We start from the raw sequence: 21,475 nt of genomic DNA, 5'->3' as shown, positions 1-21,475 counted from the left end.
CACTCATTTAAAAATCTCCCGCCTCCCCCCTTTCCCTACTATTGGAAAACCTAATATATAAAAACTAAAAAGAGTTTACAATCCCAAAAACTTACAAACACCTTTTGGAATATTCTCTCTCTACATTTGTGCATCATGCGTTTCCATTTTAGATGTATACTTTTTTTTTAAATCAAAACTTGAGTTTTCTCTTTCCCCTCATCTCGTAAACTAAAAAGAGATAAAAAGCAAACAGATCATAACAAAATGAAATTTTTAGAGTTGATGTAAGGAAAATTTTTAAAGCAATAACAAACGTAAGTAAAGAAAATTTGTTCACACACGACAAATGCAAACAAAAGTTTTTTTTATCAAGTTTGGGAAAATCCACTAGTTTAACCCTAATTGCTTGGAATTTTATAAGGAAGCCATTTTTCTACACCTGTTTTAAAAAATGGATATGCATACTTGAAACATGTTAAAGATGGAAATGACCTATGGAATTCTCAAGTGAACGTGTGCTGGGATATTTACTGGAGTCAAACAAGCATTTATTTTGCCCATTTACAAAAAAAAGCTGACCTAGCGATCATAAATGATTGTAAAGTGATTTATCATACATAACGAGCTACATTTATGTAAGGACACTCAGTTTAAAATCCCCCGCCTCCCCCTTTTTCCGACGATAGCAAAACCTAATATATAAAAACTAAAAAGAGTTTAAAATCCCTAAAAATTACAAACACTTTTATGAATTATCTCTCTTTACGATTGTGCATTGTTCATTTCCATTTTTTATGTTTACTTTTTTCTTAAATCAAAACATGATTAATCACTTTCCCTTAATCTTGTAAACCAAAAAGCGATAAGAGCCTAATAGATCAGAACAAAATGAAAATTATAGAATTTATGTATGGAAAAAATTTAAAGCAATAACAAATGTAAGTAAAGAAAATTTATTCACACGCCACAAATGAACACAAAAGTTTGGTTATCCAAGTTTGGGAAATTCCACTAGTTCAACCCAAAAAGTTTTGAATTTTATAAGAAAGTGTTTTTCTACACATGTTTTAAAAAATGGATATGCATGCTTGAAACATGTTAAAGATGCAAATGATGTATGGATCCAAACACTTTAAAGAGAATAATAAACGTTCATTAAATTCTCAAGTGAACATGCGGTGGGATATTTACCCGATTCAAAGCCTTTATTTTGGCCATTTACAAAAAGCTGACCTAACGATCATAGATGATGGTAAAGTGAATTATCATGCATAACTGGCTATAGTTTTGTAAGGAATGACTTCTGGATTGGGATTCAACACTCAGTTAAAAATCCACCTTTTCCCAACAATTGCAAAACCTAAAATATAAAAATTAAAAAGAGTTTAATAACCTTAAAAATTACATACACTTTTCTAAACATTTGTGTGTTGTACATTTCCATTTTAGATGAATACTTTTTTCTTAAATACAAACTTGAGTTTTCACTTTCCCTTCATTTTGTAAACAAAAAAGAGATAAAAGGCAAATAGATCACATCAAAATGAAAATTTTAGAGTTTATGTATGGAAAAAATTTAAAGCAATAAAAAATGTTAGTAAAAAAAATTTATTCACACACCACAACTGAACACCAAAGTTTCATTATGCAAGTTTGGAAAATTCCACTAGTTCAACCCTAATAGCTTGGAATTTTATAAGAAAGTGATTTTTCTACAATTGTTTTAAAACATTGATATGCATGCTTGAAACATGTTAAAGATGCAAATGACGTGTGGATCCAAACCTTTTAAATAGAATAATAAACACTCATTAAATTCTCAAGTGAATATGTAGTGGGATATTTACCCGAGTCAAACAACCATTATTTTGTCAATTTACAAAAAGCTAACCTAACGGTCATAGATGATTGTAAAGTGATTTATCTTGCGGAAGGGGCTATATTTTTGTAAGGAATGACTTATGGATTGGGAGTCAACACTCAGTTAAAAATCCCCCGCCTCCCCCTTTTCCCGACGATTGCAAAACCTAATATACAAAAACTAAAAAGAGTTTGCAATCCCTAAAAATTATAAACACTTTTTGGAATTTTCTCTCTCTACATTTGTGCATTGTGCATTTCCATTGTAGTTGTATAGTTTTTTCTTAAATTAAAACTTGAGTTTTTACTTTCCGTTCATCTTGTAAAAAAAAATGAGATAAAACACAAATAGATCGCAACAAAATGAAAATTTTAGAGTTTATGTATGAAAAAAAATTAAAGCAACAACGAATGTAAGTAAAGAAAATTTATTCACACACCACAAATGTACACAAAATTTTTTTTATCCAAGTTTGGGAAATTCCACTAGTTCAACCCTAATAGCTTGGAATTTTATTAGAAAGAGATTTTTCTACACTTGTTTTAAAAAATGGAAATGGATGCTTGAAACATGTTAAAGATGTAAATGACCTATGGATCCAAACCTTTTAAAGAGAATAACAAACGCTCATTAAATTCTCAAGTGAACATGCGGTGGGATATTTACCAGAGTCAAACAAGCCATTATTTTGCGCATTTACAATAAGCTAACCTTACAGTCATAGATGATTGTAAAGTGATTTATCATGCGTAATCGGCTATGTTTTTGTAAGGAATGACTTATGGATTGGGAGAGTTAAAAATCCCTTGTGTCACCCTTTTCTGGACGATTGCAAAACCTAATATATAAAAACTAAAAATAGTTTACAATCCCTAAAATTACACTCACTTTTTGGAATTATTTCTCTCTTCTTTTGTGCATTGTGCATTTCGATTTTAGATGTATACTTTTTTCTTAAATCACTTCATCTCATAAATCAAAAAGAGAAAAATGGGAAATATATCACAACAAAATGAAAATTTTAGAGCTTATGTATGGAAAAGAATTTAATTAATAAAAAATTTAAGTAAAGAAAATTTATTCAAACACCATAAATGTACACAAAAGTTTTGTCATCCAAGTAAGGAAAATTCCACTAGTTCAACCCCAATAGCTTGGAATTTTATAAGAAAAATATTTTTCTACACATGTTTTAAAAAATGGATATGCATGCTTGAAATATGTTAAAGATGCAACTGACCTATGGATCCAAACCTTTTAAAGAGAATAACAAATGCTAATTAAATTCTCCAGTGAACGTACGGTGGGATATTTACCCAAGTCAAACAAGCCATTATTTCTCCCATTTACATAAAGCTGACCTAACGATCATAGATGATTGTAAAGTGATTTATCTTGCATAACGTGAAATATGTTTGTAAGGAATGTGTTATGGATTGGGAGTCAACATTCAGTTAAAAATCCCCCGCCACCACTTTTCCCGACGATTGTAAAACCTAATATATAAAAAATAAAAAGAGTTTACAATCCCTAAAAATTACAGAATCCTTTTTGAATTATCTGTCTCTACATTTGTTCATTGTGCATTTCCATTTAGGATGTATACTTTTTTCTTAAATCTAAACTTCAGTTTTCTCTTTCCCTTCATCTTGTAAACCAAAAAGAGATAAAAGGCAAATAGATTACAACAAAATGAAAATTTTAGAGTTTAAGTATGGAAAAAAATTAAAGCAATAACAATTGTAAGTAAAGAAAATTTATTCACACACCACAAATGAACGCAAAAGTTTTGTTATCAAAGTTTGTCAAATTCCACTAGTGCAACCCTAAAGCATGGAATTTTAAAAGAAAGATATTTTTCTACAAATGTTTTAAAAAAAGGATATGCAGGTTTGAAAATTGTTAAAGATGCAAATGAACTATGGATCCAAATATTTTAAAGAGAATAACAAACGCACATTAAATTCTCAAGTGAACGTGAGGTGGGATATTTACCCGAGTAAAACAAGCCATTATTTTGCCGATTTACAAATAGCTGACCTAACGGTCATAGATGGTTTTAAAGTGATTTATCATTTGTAACAGGCTACATTTTTGTAAGGAATGACTTATAGATTGGAAGTCAACACTCAGTTAAAAATCCCCCGCCTACCCATTTTCTCTACGATTGTAAAACCTAATATATAAAAAGTAAAAAGAGTTTACAATCCCCAAAATTTACTGACACTTGTTAGAATTATCTCTCTTTACATTTGTACATTGTGCATTTCCATTTTAGATGTATACTTTTTTCTTACATCAAAACTTGAGTTTTCACTTTCCCTTCATCTCGTAAACCAAAAAAATATAAAAGGAAATTAGATGACAACATAATGAAAATTTTAGAGTTTATGTATGGAAAAAATTTAATGCAATCAAAATGTAAGGAAAGAAAATTCGTTCACACACAACAAATGAACACAAAATTTTAGTTACCAAGTTTGTGAAAATCCACTAGTTGAACCCTAATAGCTTGGAATTATATAATAAAGAGATTTTTCTACACATGTTTTAAAAAATGGATATGCATGCCTGAAACATGTTACCGATGCAAATGACCTATGGATCCAAACCTTTTAAATAGAATAACAAACTCTCATTATATTCTCAAGTGAACCTGCGGTGGGATATTTACCCGAGTGAAACATGCCATTATTTTCCCATTTTCAAAAAGCTGGCCTAACGGTCATAGTTGATTTTAAAGTGATTTATCATGAGTAACGGGCTATATTTTTGGTAGGAATGACATATGGATTGGGAGTCAAGACTCAGTTAAAAATCCCCCGCCGCCCCCTTTTCCCTATGATTGTGAAACCAAATTTATAAAAATTAAAAAGATTTTAAAATGCCTAAAAATTATAGACACTTTTTGGAATTATCTCTCTATACATTTTTACATTGTCCATTTCCATTTTAGATGCATATTTTTTTCTTCAATCAAAACCTGAGTTTTCACTTTCCCTTCATCTCGTAAACAAAAAAATTATAAAAGACAAATAGATCATAAAAAAATGAAAATTTTAGAGTTTATGTATGGAAAAAATTTAATGCATTAACAAATGTAAGAAAATAAAATTTACTTTCACACCACAAATGAACACAAAAGTTTTGTTATCCATGTTTTGAAAATTGCACTAGTTTAATCCAAATAGCTTTCAATTTATAACAAAGAGATTTTTCTACACATGTTTTAAAAAATGGATATGCATGCTTGAAACATGTTAAAGATGCAAATGACCGATGGATCCAAACCATTTAAAGAGAGTAACAAACGCTCATTAAATTCTCATGTGAACGTGGGTGGGATATTTATCCGAGTCAAACAATCCATTATTTTGCCCATTTACAAAAAGCTGACCTAACGATAATAGATGATTGCAAAGAGATTTATCATAGGGAACGGGCTATATTTATGTAAGGAATGACTTATGGATTGGGAGTCAACACTCAGTTAAAAATCCCCCGCCTCCCCTTTTTCCGAACGATTGCCAAACCTAATATATAAAAACTAAAAAGAGTTTAGAATCCCTAAAAATTACAGACACTTTTTGGCATTATCTCTCTATACATTTGTGCATTGTGCATTTCCATTTTAGATGTATACTTTTTTCTTACATCAAAATTTGATTTTTCACTTACCCTCGTAAACAAAAAAGATATAAAAGGCAAATAAATCACAAAAAATCAAAATTTTAGAGTTTATGTATGGAAACAAATTAAAGCAATAAAAAATTTAAGTAAAGAAAATTTATTCACACACCACAAATGAAGACAAAATTTTTGTTATCCATGTTTGGAAAATTCCACAAGTTCAACCCTAATAGCTTGGAATTTTATAAGAAATAGATTTTTCTACACATGTTTTAAAAAATGGATATGCATGCTTGAAACATGTTAAAGATGTAAATGATCTAGGGATCCAAACCTATTTAAGAAAATAATAAACGCTAATTAAATTCTCAAGTGAACGTGTGGTGGGATATTTACTAGAGTCAAACAAGCCATTATTTTGCCCATTTGCAAAAAGCTAAGCTAACGATCATTGATAATTGTAAGGTTATTTATCATCTATAACGGGCTATATTTTTGTAAGGAATGACTTATCGATTGGGAGTCAACAATCATTTAAAAATCCTCCGCCTCCCCCTTTTTCCCGATGATTAAAAAACCTAATATATAAAACCTAAAAAGAGTTTACAATCGCATAAAATTACTAACACTTTTTGGAATTATCTCTCCCAACATTTGTGCATTATGCTTTTCCATTTTACTTGTATAATTTTTTCTTAAATCAAAACTTGAGTTTTCACTTTTGCTTCATCTTGTAAACAAAAAAAAAGGCTAATAGATCACAACAAAATGAAAATTTTAGAGTTTATGTATGGAAAAAAATTAAAGCAATAAAAAATGTGAGTAAAGAAAATTTATTCCCACACCTCAAATTAGCACAAAATTTTGTTATCCAAGTTTGGGAAATTCTACTAATTTAACCATAATAGCTTGAAATTTTATAAGAAAGAGATTTTTCTACAAATGTTTTAAAAAATTGATATGCATGCTTGAAAGATGTTAAAGATGCAAATGACCTATGGATCCAATCCTTTTAAAGAGAATAAAAAATGCTAATTAAATTCTGAAGTGAACGTGTGGTGGGATATTTACCTGAGTCAAACAAGTCATTATTTTGCCCATTTACAAAAAGCTTACCTAACGATGATAGATGATTGTAAAGTGATTTATCATGCGGAATGGGCTATATTTTTGTAAGGAATGACTTATGGATTGGGTGTCAACACTCCATTAAAAATCCATGCCTCCCCCTTTTCCCGACAATTGCAAAACTTAATATATAAAAACCTAATATATTACAAGGAAGGCCCTCAAGATGGGCCCAAGCCCATTAGAAGTAGGGCCCACAATGATTTCCAAGAGGTGACATCCTTATCACATCAGTTGGAAGTTCAAGAAGGACTCACAAAAGTATCTTTATCTTAGGGTGACGAACAAGAAGAGTTTTAGTTTAAGTTATATTTGTCTTTTATCAATATTGAGTTACCTAATTATGTTAGGACTTACCTTAAGTGTTAGAGTTTGGGTGTAATTGGGACAAGGGTAGTTTTATTGTAATTGGACTCTATTACCTTCCTCTATTATAAATAGAGGTTCATGTACTTTGATTAGAACAAATAGGTTTTATTTGGAAAGTACACTCAAATATCTTTTCGTCAATATATAATTTGAAATATAAAAAACTATGTATAGAGGTAAAAAAAATACAAAGCAAAACTATGGGTGTAGGGACTGAAAAGAAATAACTATGAACCTGGACTTTGGTTTTAGGGTTTAGAGAAAAGGATCACATTACCTCCATGAGTTGACCAAGTCAACTCACAAAACCTGCTCTGATACCAAAGTAAAAGAAGTACAAGAAAGAGGTAATTTATTAAGTAGAAGAAGTAGAAGAAAGAGGTATTTTATTCCTTATGTTGTGGATTAGTTTATGTGACCAAATTGTGTGAGTACCATCGCATAAAAAGATTTAAAAATAGATGGTATCTCAGAACGCTGCTTAAAAATAAACAACCAAGTTGTGCGAGTGAAATCATCAATAAAAGTGATAAAATATTTGGCCTGAAAAATATTAGAGACACTCAAAGGCCCCCAAACATCAATAAGAATCAACAAAAAATGAATGTTACTTTTGACTTCTAGCCAAGGAGAGTATGTACTCCTTTGATGTTTACATAACTGACATACCTCACAACTAAATTCTGACCTTATCTTAAGAGATGGAAACATATGATGAAGAGATTGTATAGAAGGATGTCTCAACCGATTGTGCTATAATCATGTCTGATTCTCAGTAGTAGACACCATATTGACCTTTGGCACGTCCAAGTAGTAGAGCCCCCCTTGTTCATGGCCTCCACCAATCACCTGCTTCATTATAAGATCCTGAAAAACACATGAAGTAGGTGTGAAGGTAACCTAGCAATTAAAATATTTTGTAAGCTGACTCACAAAGAGCAAGTTTAAAGGAAAGGAAGGGGTTCCACTTCTGTCACCCCATCACTTCCGCTCAATGATATTCTTTTTGTGCTCTCCCTTTCTTAAATATTTTGGTCACATAAACTTATCCAAAATATAAGGAATAAAATACCTCTTTCTTTTACTTCTTCTAATTTGGTATCAGAGCAGGTTCTGTGAGTTGATTTGGTCTATATATGAAAAGAGGTTCAAGCTGCAAGAGAAATCTTCAAATTCCAAGGTATTTTATGATATCAAGAAAGAGAATTTATATGGATAAATTTATATGAAAAGGAAAATACGTAAGTCTAGTTTCTTACCTATTCAACCAATTCTCAGTATGATTTTATTATAAGGAGATATTGATCTTTGAAGAGTCAATGGTCATTTTGGAAAAATAGGAGAAACAATATTTAGTTCTGCAAGATGAGAAAGACAGAAATATATCAGATTATTTATCTTCTCATAATTATACTTTATGAAGAGATGTTATACTTGGATGAAAGGTATTTAAGTCTAGTTTCATCCAAAGAAAATTTCATGTCAATCTGATCTATATTTAAAGATATATTCGCATTAGAAGAATCAAAGGTTATGCTGGTATTCTGTAGTATTGAAAAATCCGAATTTATGCCAATTGTTTGCGTCACTTTTTGAGTTAATATATCAGGAAAATATCTCACTTCTCCTTGATATGAAGCCTTTTTAATTCATCTTTTTTATTTTGGCTTATTTCTACCTCTATGATATTTTGTTCAAGCTGGGATCATTGCCATTACCTCCCAACTTGAGGGGGGAGAAGTAGAAGAAGTACAAGAAAGATGTATTTTATTATTTATGTTGTGGATTAGTTTATGTGACTAAAATATTCAAGAAAGGGAGAGAACAAAAGATGAAGCTTGTGCATCAAAGAAGAAATTTTTATATCGGATTCTTTCATGGGTTCTTTTGCAAAGTGTATTATTTGGTTGATGTTATATGTGTTGGAAGATGGCCGTGTTATATTCAAATGCAGCTATTATGTCTCTTTGGGGACATTATTATTGAAGAAGAGGTGGCCTCATGTCATCAATTATTTTACCCAATCAAAAAGATCAAAATTATTTGTGGTTGGGAGTCCATGACGGAGGAACTTCATCCCCGTCAAAAAGATGAAAATTTTTTGATGTTGGAAGTCCATAATGGAAGAACTTCATCCCCGTAAGAAAGATGCAAATTATTTGTGGTTTGAAGTCCATGATAGAGGAACTTATGATTACATCTATGTTATCCCCCCCCGTAATGTCTTTTATGTCTCCTACCACTTGAGAGTCGTTGTCCTGTGGAGGGACAAGGTGGTGGACACTTCAGAATAATGCCGATAGACACAATACCGATAGCAGTGGAGTGTGCCTTACATCTAGCATTAAGACTGGAGTATGAAGCAATGACTTACCGGCTAGGAGTGATTTTTCTTCTCACTTATAATGCTGCAGGGCCTCATGGAAGGACGCGATAGTGTGAGGGGGAATGTTGGAAGATGAAGGCATATTGGAAGATGTGCCATTTTATTATACAAAAATATTTTATACATGATTTGCAACAAGTTGGGAGTTCACATTGTTCTCTCACCCCCAGCTCGAGGGGGAGTGTTGGAAGATAAGCTCAAACCCAAATGACCAAGGAAGGCCCACATATGTAAGATTATTATAAGATGGGCCACATGACCAAGGAAGGCCTACAAGATGGGCCCAAACCCTTAAGAAGTAGGACCCACAATGATTACCAACAGCTGGCATCCTTATCAAATCAGTTGGAAGATCAAGAAGGACTTACAAAAGTATTTTTATCTTAGGGTCACGACCAAAAAGATTTTTAGTTTAAGTTATATTTGTTTTTTATCAATATTGAGTTGCCTAATTATGTTAGGACTTATCTTAAGTGTTAGAGTTTGGGTGTAATTGGGACAAAGGTAGTTTTATTGTAATTGGACTCTACTAACTCCCTCTATTATAAATAGAGGTTCATGTACTTTGATTACAACAAGTTATTGATGTCAATGAAGTATTTCACTTTTCCATAAATTCAATATTTCAATCCTTAAAAATTACAGACACTTTTTGGAATTATCTCTCTCTACATTTCTGCCTTGTGAATTTCCATTTCAGATGTATATCTTTTTCTTACCTCAAAATTTGTCTTTTCACTTTCCCTTCCTCTCATAAATAAAAAAGAGATAAAAGGCCAATAGATCACAACAAAATGAAAATTTTAGAGTTGATGTGTGGAAAAAATTTAAAGCAATAACAGATGTAAGTAAATAAAATTTATTCATACACCACAAATGAACACAAAATTTTTGTTATCCAAGTTTGGGAAATTCCTCTAGTTCAACCCCAATATCTTGGAATTTAATAAGAAAGATATTTTTCTACACATGTTTTAAAAAATCGATATCCATTCGTGAAACATGTTAAAGATGCAAATGACCTATGGATCCAAACCTTTTCAAGAGAATAACAAACGCTCATTAAATTCTCAAGTGAACATACGGCGGGATATTTACTAGAGTCAAACAAGCCATTATTTTGCCCATTTACAAAAAGCTGACCTAACAATCATAGATGATTGTAAAGTGATTTATCATGAGTAACGGGCTATACGTTTGTAGGGAATTACGTATGAATTAGGAGTCAACACTCAGTTAAAAATCCACCGCCTCCCCCTTTTCCCGACGATTACAAAACCTAATTTATCAAAACTAAAAAGAGTTTACAATCCATAAAAATTACAAACACTTTTCTGAATTGTCTCTCTCTACATTTTTGCATTGTGCATTTCCATCTTAGATGTATACTTTTTTCTTAAATAAAAACTTGAGTTTTCACTTTTCCTTCTTCTCGTGAAAAAAAAGAGATAAAAGGCAAATAGATCACAACATAATGAAAATTTTAGAGTTTATGTATGGAAAAATTTAAAGCAATAATAAATTTAAGTAAAGAAAATTTATTCACACATCACAAATGAACACAAAAGTTTTGTTATCCAAGTTTGGGAAATTCCACTAGTTCAACCCTAATAGCTTGAAATTTTATAAGAAAGAGATTTTTCTACACATGTTTTAAAAAAGAAATATGCATGCTTGTAACATGTTAAAGATGCAAAAGACCTATGGATCCAAACCTTTTAAAGAGAATAACAAACTCTCATTAAATTCTCAAGTGAACGTGCGGTGGGATATTTACCCGAGTCAAACAAGTCATTATTTTGCCCATTCACAAAAAGCTGACCTTACGGTCATAGATGATTGTAAAGTGATTTATCATGCGTAACATGCTATATTTTTGTCATGAATGACTTATGGATTGGGGGAGTTAAAAATCCCCCCGCCTTCTCCTTTTCCCGATTATTGCAACACCTAATATATAAAACCTAAAAAGAGTTTACAATCACTAAAAATTACAGTCACTTTTTTGAATTATATCTCTCTACATTTGTCCATTGTGCATTTCATTTTTAGATGTATACTATGTTCTAAAATCAAAACTTGAGTTTTCACTTCCCTTCATCTCGTAAACAAAAAAGATACAAAAGGCAAATAGATTACAACAAAATGAAAATTTTAGAGTTTATCTATGGAAAAAATTGAAAGCAATAACAAATTTAAGTAAAGAAAATTAATTCAAACACCACATATAAACACAAAAGTCTTGTTATCCAACTTTGGGAAATTCCAATAGTTCAACCCTTATAGCTTACAATATTATAAGAAATAGATTTTTCTACACGTTTTAAAAACTGGATATGCATGCTTGAAACATGATAAAGATGCAAATGATCGATGGATCCAAACCATTTAAAGAGAATAACAAACACTCATTAAATTCTCAAGTGAACCTGTGGTGGGATATTTACCCGAGTTAAACAAGCCATTATTTTTCCCATTTACAAAAACCATACATAACGGTCATAGATGATTGTAAAGTGATTTATCATGCGTAACGGGCTATATTTTTGTAAGGAATAACTTATGGATTGGGTGTCAACACTCAGTTAAAACTCGCTCGCCTCCCCCTTTTTCTGATGAATGCAAAACGAAATAAATAAAACCTCTTAAGAGTTTACAATCCCTCAAAATTATAGACACTTTTTGGAATTATCTCTCTCTTCATTTGTGCATTGTGAATTTCTATTTTAGATGTATACTTTTTTCTAGATGAAATAAAAGGCAAATAGATCACAACAAAATGAAAATTTTAGAGTTGATGTGTGGAAAAAATTTAAAGCAATAACAAATGAAAGTAAAGAAAATTTATTCACACACCACAAATCACCACAAAATGTTTTTTATTCAAGTTTGGGAAATTCCACTGGTTCAACCCCAATATCTTGGAATTTTATAAGAAAGAGATTTTTCTACACATATTTTAAAAAATGGATATGCTTTCTTGAGAATGCAAGTGACCTATGGCTCCAAACCTTTTAAAGAGAATAAAAAATGCTGATTAAATTCTCAAGTGAACATACAGTGGGATAATTACCCGAGTCAAACAAGCCATTATTTTGCCCATTTACAAAAAGCTGACCAAACGATCATAGATTATTGTAAAGTGATTTATCATGAGTAACGGGCTATATTTTTGTAAGGAATGACTTATGGATTGGGAGTCAAAACACTGTTAAAAATTCCCCACCTCCCCTTTTTCCCAACGATTACAAAAGCTAATGTATAAAAACTAAAAAGAGTTTACAATCCCTAAAAATTAGAAAGACTTTTTGGAATAATCTCTCTCTAAATTTGTGAATTTTGTGTTTCCATTTTAGATTGATACTTTTTTCTTAAATCAAAATTTGACTTTTCACTTTCCCTTTATCTCGTAAAAAACAAAGAGATAAAAGGCAAATACATCACAAAAAAATAAAAATTTTACAATTGAAGTATGGAAAAAATTTAAACGAGTACCCAATGTAAGTAAAGAAACGCTCTTTAAATTCTCATGTGAACGAGCGATGGGATACTTACCCGAGTCAAACAAGCCATTATTTTGCCCATTTAAAAAAAGTAGACCTAACGATCATAGATGATTGGAAAGTGATTTATCATGCTTAATGGGCTATATTTTTTAAGGAATGACTTATGGATCGGGAGTCAACACTCAGTTAAAAATCCCCCGCCTCCCCCTTTTCCCGACAATTGCAAAACCTAATATATAAAAACTAAAATGGGTTTAAAATCCATAAAAATTTAAGGCTATTTTTGGAATTATCACTCTCTACATTTGTGCATTGTGCATTTCCATTTTAGATGTATACTTTTTTCTTAAATCAAAATTTGAGTTTGCACTTTCCCTTCACCTCGTAAAAAAAAAAAGTGATCAAAGGCAAATAGATCACAACATAATAAAAATTTTAGAGTTTATGTATGGAAAAAATTTAAAGCAATAATAAATTTAAGTAAAGAAAAGTTATTCACACACCACAAATGAACACAAAATTTTTGTTATCCAAGTTTGGGAAATTCCACTAGTTCAACCCTAATACCTTGGAATTTTATAAGCAATAGATTTTTCTACACATGTTTTAAAAAAGGGATATGCATGCTTGAAACATGTTAAAGATCCAAATGACCTATGGATCAAAACCTTTTAAAGAGAATAAAAAAATCTCATTAAATTCTCAAGTGAACGTGCGGTGGGATATTTACCCGAGTCAAACAAGCCATTATTTTGCCCATTCACAAAATCTGACCTTACGGTCATAGATGATTGTCAAGAGTTTATAATCCATAAAAATTACTGATACTTTTTGGAAATATCTCTCACTTCATTTGTGCATTGTGCATTTCCATTTTAGATGTGTACTTTTTAATTAAATAAAAACATGAGTGTTCACTTTCCCTTCATCTCGTAAAAAAAAAGAGATAAAAGGCATATAGATCACAACAAAAACAAAATTTTAGAGTTTATGTGTGGCAAAATTTATAGCAATAACAAATGTAAGTAAAGAAAATTTATTCACACACCACAAATGAACACAAGTTTTGTTATCCAAGTATGGAAAATTCCACTAGTTCAACCCTAATAGCTTTCAATTTTATAAGAAAGATATTTTTCTACACATGTTTATAAAAATAGATATGCAAGCTTGAAACATGTTAAAGATGCAAATTACCTATGGATCCAAACCTTTTAATAAGAATAACAAAAAGTCATTAAATTCTCAAGTGAACGTGAGGTGGGATATTTACCAGAGTCAAACAAGGCATTATTTTCCCTATTTAATAAAAGTTGACCTAACGATCATAGATGATTTTAAAGAGATTTATCATGCGCAATGGGCTATATTTTTTTAAGGAATGACTTATGGATTAGGAGTCAACACTCAGTTAAAACTCCCCCGCCTCCCCTTTTCCAGAAATAAATAAAACTATAAATAGTTTACAATCCCTAAAAATTATAGACACTTTATGAAATTATCTCTCTCTACATTTGTGAAATGAGCATTTCCATTTTAGATGTATACTTTTTTCTTAAACGAAAACTTGAGTTTTCACTTTCCCTTCATCTTTTAAACAAAAAAGAGATAAAAGGCAAATAGATCACAACAAAATGAAAATTTTAGAGTTTATGTAGGGATAAAATTTAAACCAATAACAAATGTAAGTAAATAAAATTTATTCACACACCACAAATGATCACAAAATTTTGGTATCCAAGTTTGGGAAATTGCAGTAGTTCAACCCTAATAGCTCGGAATTTTATAAGAAAAATATTTTTCCACACATGTTTTAAAAAATGGATATCCATGCTTAAAAAATGTTAAAGATTCAAATGACATATGGATCCAATCCTTTTAAATAGAATAATAAATGCTCATTAAATTCTCAACTGAACGTGATGTGGGATATTTACCCGAGTCTAACAGCCAATTTTTTTTCCGTTTACAAAAAGTTGCCCTAACGACCATGAATGATTATAAAGTGATTTATCATGCATTACGGGCTATATTTTTGTAAGGAATGACTTATGATTGGGCGTCAACACTCATTTAAAAATTCTTCGCCTCCCCCTTTTCCCAACGATTGCGAAACCTAATATATAAAAACTAAAAAGAGTTTACAATCCCTAAAAGTTACAAACACTTTTTTGAAATATCTCTCCCTACTTTTGTGCATAGTGAATTTCCATTTTAGATGTATACATTTTTCTTAAATCAAAACGTGAATTTTCAGTTTCCCTTCTTCTCGTAAAAAAAAAAAAGAGATAAAAGGTAAATAGATCACAAAAAAATGAAAATTTTAGAGTTTATGTTTGGAAAAAATTCAAATCAATACCAAATGTAAGTAAAAAAAATTTATTCACACACCTCAAATGAATACAAAATTTTTGATATCCAAGTTTAGGAAATTCCACAAGTTCAACCATAATAGCTTGGAATTTTATAAGAAAGAGATTTTTCTACACATTTTTAAAAAAATTGAAATGCATGCTTGAAACATGTTAAAGATGAAAATGACCCATAGATGAAAATATTTTAAAGAGAATAACAAACGCTTATTAAATTCTCAAGTGAATGTGTGGCGGGATTTTTACCCGAGTCAAATGAGCCATTATTTTCCACTTTTAAAAAAAGCTGACCTAACGGTCATAGATGATTGTAATGTGATTTATCATACGTAACGGGCTATATTTTTGTAAGGAATGAATTATGGATTGGGTGTCAACACTTAGTTAAAAACCCCCCGCTTCCCCCTTTTCCCAACTATTGCAAGACCTTATAAATAAAAACTAAAAAGTGTTTACAATCCCTAAAAATTTCAGACACTTTTTGGAATTATCACTCTCGACATTTGTGCAATGTACATTTCCATTTTAGATGTATATTTGTTTCTTAAATCACAACTTGAGTTTGCACTTTCCCTTCATCTTGTAAACAAAAAATTGATGAAAGAAAAATAGATCACAAAAAATGAAAATTTTAGAGTTTATGTATGGAAAAAAATTTAAAAAAATAAAAAATGTGGTTAAAGAAAATTTATTCACACACCAGAAATGAATAGAAAAGTTTTGTTATACAAGTTTGGGAAATTTCACTAGTTCAACCCTAATAGCTTGAAATTTTAAGAAAGAGATTTTTTCTACATGGATATGCAAGCTTGAAACAAGTTAAAGATGCAAATTACCTATGGAACCAAACCTTTTAAAGAGAATAACAAATACTCATTAAATTCTCAAGAGAACATGCGGTGGTGTATTTACCCGTGTCAAACAAACAATTATTTTGCCTATTTAAAGAAAGCAGACCTAACGATTGTAGATGATTGTAAAGTGATTTATCATGCTTAACGGGCTATATTTTTGTCAAGAATGACTTATGGATTGGGTCTCAAAACTCAGTTAAAACTCCCCCGCCTCCCCCGTTTCCCGACATTTGAAAAACCTAATAAATAAAACCTATAAAGAGTTTACAATCCCTTAAAATTGCAGACACTTTTTTGAATTATCTCTCTCTACATTTGTGCATAGAGCATTTCTATTTTAGATGTATACTTTTCTCTTAAATGAAAACTTGAGTTTTCACTTTCCCTTCATCTCATTAACAAAAAAAGAGATTAAAGGCAAATAGATCACAAAAAATGATAATATTAGAGTTTATGTATGGAAAAAATTTAAAGCAATAAGAAATGTAAGTAAAGAAAATATATTCACACAGCAAAAATGAACACAAAATTTTTGTTATCCAAGTATGGGAAATTCCACTAGTTCGACCCTAATAGCTTGGAATTTTATAAGAAAGATTTTTCTACACATGTTTTATAAATGGATATGCAAGCTTTGAACATGTTAAAGATGTAAGTGACCGATGGATCCAAACCTTTTAAAGAGAATAAAAAATTCACATTAAATTATCAAGTGAAAGTGCGGTGGTATATTTACCTGAGTCAAACAAGCCATTATTTTGCCCATTTTAAAAAAAGCAGCCCTAACAATCATAGATGATTGTAAAGTGATATATCATGCATAACGGGCTATATTTTTTTAAGCAATGACCTATGGATTGGGAGTCAGAAATCATTTAAAAATTCCCTAGCCCACCCCCCCCCCCCCCCCCCTTTATTTCGCGACAATTCCAAAATGAAATATATAAAAAATAAAAAGAGTTTACAATTCCTAAAAATTATAGACACTTTTTGGAATTAACTCTCTCTACATTTGGGCATTGTGCATTTAAATTTTAGATGTATACTTTTTTATTAAATAAAAACTTGAGTTTTCACTTTCCCTTCATCTCGTAAACGAAAAGGATATAAAAGACAAATAGATCACTACAAAATGAAAATTTTAGAATTTATGTATGGACAAATTAAAGCAATAAAAAATGTAAGAAAAGAAAATTTATTGACACACCATAAATGAACACATAAGTTTTGTTATCCAAGTTTAGGAAATTCCACTAGTTCAACCCTAATTGCTTGGAATTTCATAAGAAAGAGAGTTTTCTACACATGTTCTAAAAAATGGATATGCATGTTTGAAACATATTAAAGATGCAAATGACCAATGGATCCAAAACTTTTAAAGATAATATAAGTAAATAAAATTTATTCACATACCACAAATGAACACAAAAGTTTTGTTATCCAAGTTTGGGAAATTCCACTAGTTCAACCCTAATAGCTTGGAATTTTATAAGAAAGAGATTTTTCTACACATGTTCTAAAAAATGGATATGCAAGCTTGAAACATGTTAAAGATGAAAATGACCTATGGATCCAAACCTTTTTTAAGAGAATAACAAACGCTAATTAAATTCTCAGGTGAATGTGAGGTGGGATATTTACCTGAGTCAAAAAAGCAATTATTTTGCCTATTTACAAAACACTAACCTAACGATCATAGATGATTATAAAGTGATTTATCATGTGTAACTTGGTAATTTTTTGTAAGGAATGACTTATAGATTGGGAGTAAACTCTCAATTAAAAATCCCCCGCCTCCCCCTTTTCCCAACGATGGCAAAACCTAATATATAAAAACTAAAAACTAAAAAGAGTTTACAATCCCTAAAAATTACAGAAACTTATGGAATTATCTCTCTCTACATTTGTGCATTGTGAATTTCCATTTTAGATGTATGCTTTTTTCTTAACTCTAAATTTGTGTATTCACTTTCCCTTCATCTTGTAAATAAAAAAGAGATAAAAGGCAAATAGATCACAACAAAATGAAAATTTTAGAGTTGGTGTGTGGAAAAAATTTTAAGCAATAACAAATGAAAGTAAAGAAAATTTATTGACACCACAAATGTATACAAATTTTTTGTTATTCAAGTTTGGGAAATTCCACTAGTTCAATCACAATATCTTGGAATTTTATAAGAAAGAGATTTTTCTACACATATTTTAAAAAATAGATATTCTTTCTTCAAACATGTTAAGGATGCAAATGACCTTTGATCCAAACCTTTTAAAGAGAATAACAAACACTCATTAAATTCTCAAGTGAACATATAGTGGGATATTTACTCGAGTCAAACAAGCCACTATTGTGCCCATTTACAAAAAGCTGACCTGAAGATCATAGATGATTTTAAAGTGATTTATCATGAGTAACGGGCTATATTTTTGTTAGGAATGACTTATAGATTGGGAGTCAAAAATCTGTTAAAAATCCCCCACCTCCCCCTTTTCCCGACGATTACAAAACCTAATATAAAAAAATAAAAGGGGTTTACAATCCCTAAAAATTACAAACACTTCTTGGAATTATCTCTGCCTACATTTGTGAATTGTGCCTTTCCATTTTAGATGTATGCTTTTTTCTAAGATAAAAACTTGAGTTTTCACTCTCCCTTCATCATGTAAACAAAAAAGAGATAAAAGGCAAATAGATCATGAAAAAATGAAAATTTTAGAGTTGATGTATGAAAAAAATTTAAAGCAATAACAAATGTAAGTAAAGAAAATTTATTCATACCCTACGAATGAGCTCAAAATCTTTGTTATCCAAGTTTTGGAAATTGCACTAGTTTTGGAATTTTATAAGAAAAAGCTTTTTCTACACATGTTTTAAAAAATGGATATGCATGCTTGGAACATGTTAAAGATGCAAATGACCTATGGATCCAAACATTTTAAAGAGATTAACAAACGCTCTTTAAAATCTTATGTGAACGAGCGGTGGGATATTTACCCGAGTCAAACAAGCCATTATTTTTCCCATTTACAAAAAGTGGACCTAACGATCGTAGATGATTGGAAAGTGATTAATCATGCGTAATGGATTATATTTTTGTAAGGAATGACTTATGGATTGGGAGTCAACACTCAATTAAAAATCCCCTGCCTCCCCCTTATCCCGACGATTGCGAAACCTAATACATAAAAAACTAAAAAGAGTTTACAATCCCTAAAAATTTAAGGCACTTTTTGGAATTATCACTCTCTACGTTTGTGCATTGTGTATTTCCATTTTAGATGTATACTTTTTTCTTAAATCAAATCTTGAGTTTGTACTTTTCCTTCATCTCGTAAACAAAAAAGTTATCAAAGGCAAATAGATCACATCAAAATAAAATTTTATGAGTTTATGGATGGAAAAAATTTAAAGCAATAACAAGTGTGAGTAAATAAAATTTATTCACACACCAGAAATGAACACAAAAGTTTTTTATACAAGTTTGGGAAATTGTACGACTTGAACCCTAATAGCTTGGAATTTTTAGAAAGATATTTTTCTACACAAGTTTATAAAATTGGATCTGCAAGCTTGAAACATGTTAAAGATGCAAACTACCTATGGATTCAAACCTTTTAAAGAGAATAACAAACGCTCAATAAATTCTCAAGTGAATGTGCGGTGGTTTATTTTCCAGTGTCAAACAAACAATTATTTTGCCTATTAAAGATAGCTTTCCTAACGATCATAGATGATTTTAAAGTGATTTATCATGATTAATGGGCAATAGTTTTATCAGGAATGACTTATGGATTGGGTGTCAACACTCAGTTAAAACTCCCCTGCCTCCCCCTTTTCCCGAAGATTACAAAACCTAATAAATAAAACCTCTAAAGAGTTTACAATGACAATAAATTACTGACACTTTTGGGAATTGTCTCTCTCTACATTTGTGCAATGAGCATTTCTATTTTAGATGTATACTTTTTTCTTAAATGAAAACTTGAGTTTTCACTTTCCCTTCATCTCGTAAACAAAAAAGAGATCAAAGGCAAATAGATCACAACAATGTATGGAAAAAATTTAAAGCAATTAAAAATTTAAGTAAATAAAATTTATTCACACACCACGAATGAACCCAAAAAGTTTGTTATCCAAGTTTGGGAAATTCCACTAGTAGCTTGGAATTTTATTAGAAAGAGACTTTTCTACACATGTTTTATAAATGGATATGCAAGCTTGGAACATGTTAAAGATGCAAATGACCTATGGATCCAAATCTTTTAAAGAGAATAACAAACACTCATTAATTTCTCAAGAAAACGTGCGGTGGGATATTTACCAGAGTTAAACAAGCCATTATTTTGCCTATTTAATAAAAGCTGACCTAACGGTCATTGATGATTGTAAAGTGATTTATCATGCACAACGGGTTATATTTTTTTATGGAATGACTTATGGATTGGGAGTCAACACTCAGTTAAAACTCCCCCGCGTCCTCCTTTCCTGACGATTGCAAAACCTAATAAATAAAAACTATAAAGAGTTTACAATCCCGAAAAATTACACACACTTTATGAAATTATCTCTCTCTAAATTTGTGCAATGAGCATTTCCATTTTAGATGTATACTTTTTTCTTAAATGAAAACTAGAGTTTTCACTTTCCCTTCTTCTCGTAAAAAAAAGGGATAAAAGGCAAATAAATCACAACAAAATGAAAATTTTAGTGTTTATGTTTGGAAAAAATTTAAAGAAATAACAAATGTAAGTAAATAAAATTTATTCACACACCCCAAATGAACACAAAATTTTTGTTATCCAAGTTTGGGAATTTCCACTTGTTCAACCCTAATAGCTTGGAATTATATAAGAAAAAGATTTTTCCACACATGTTTTAAAAAATGGATATGCATGCTTCGAACATGTTAAAGATTCAAATGACCAATCAAATCCTTTTAAAGAGAATAACAACATGCAATTTTCAAGTGAACGTGTTGTGGGATATTTACCCGATTCTAACAAGCCATTTTTTTGCCCACTTACAAAAAGCTGCCCTAACGATCATAGATGATTCTAAAGTGATTTATCAAGTGTAACGGGAAATATTTTTGTAAGGAATGACTTATGGATTGGGAGACAACACTCATTTAAAAATTCCTCGCCTCCCCCTTTTCCCAACGGTTGCAAAACCTAATCTATAAAAACTAAAAAGAGTTTACAATCCCTAGAAGTTACAGACACTTTTTGGAAATATCTCTCTCTACATTTGTGCATTGTGCATTTCCATTTTAGATGTATACTTTTTTCTTAAATAAAAACTTCACTTTTCACTTTCCCTTCATCTCGACAACCAAAAAGATATAAAAGGCAAATAGATCAGAACAAAATGAAATTTTTAGAGTTTAAGT

This window comes from Aristolochia californica, unplaced genomic scaffold, assembly GCF_029961685.1.
Source record: "Aristolochia californica isolate CCGP_79_NKW_82.1479 unplaced genomic scaffold, dmAriCali1.0.hap1 SCAF_8, whole genome shotgun sequence".
Classification (NCBI taxonomy): Eukaryota; Viridiplantae; Streptophyta; class Magnoliopsida; order Piperales; family Aristolochiaceae; genus Aristolochia; species Aristolochia californica.
This window is presented reverse-complemented; position numbering follows the sequence as displayed.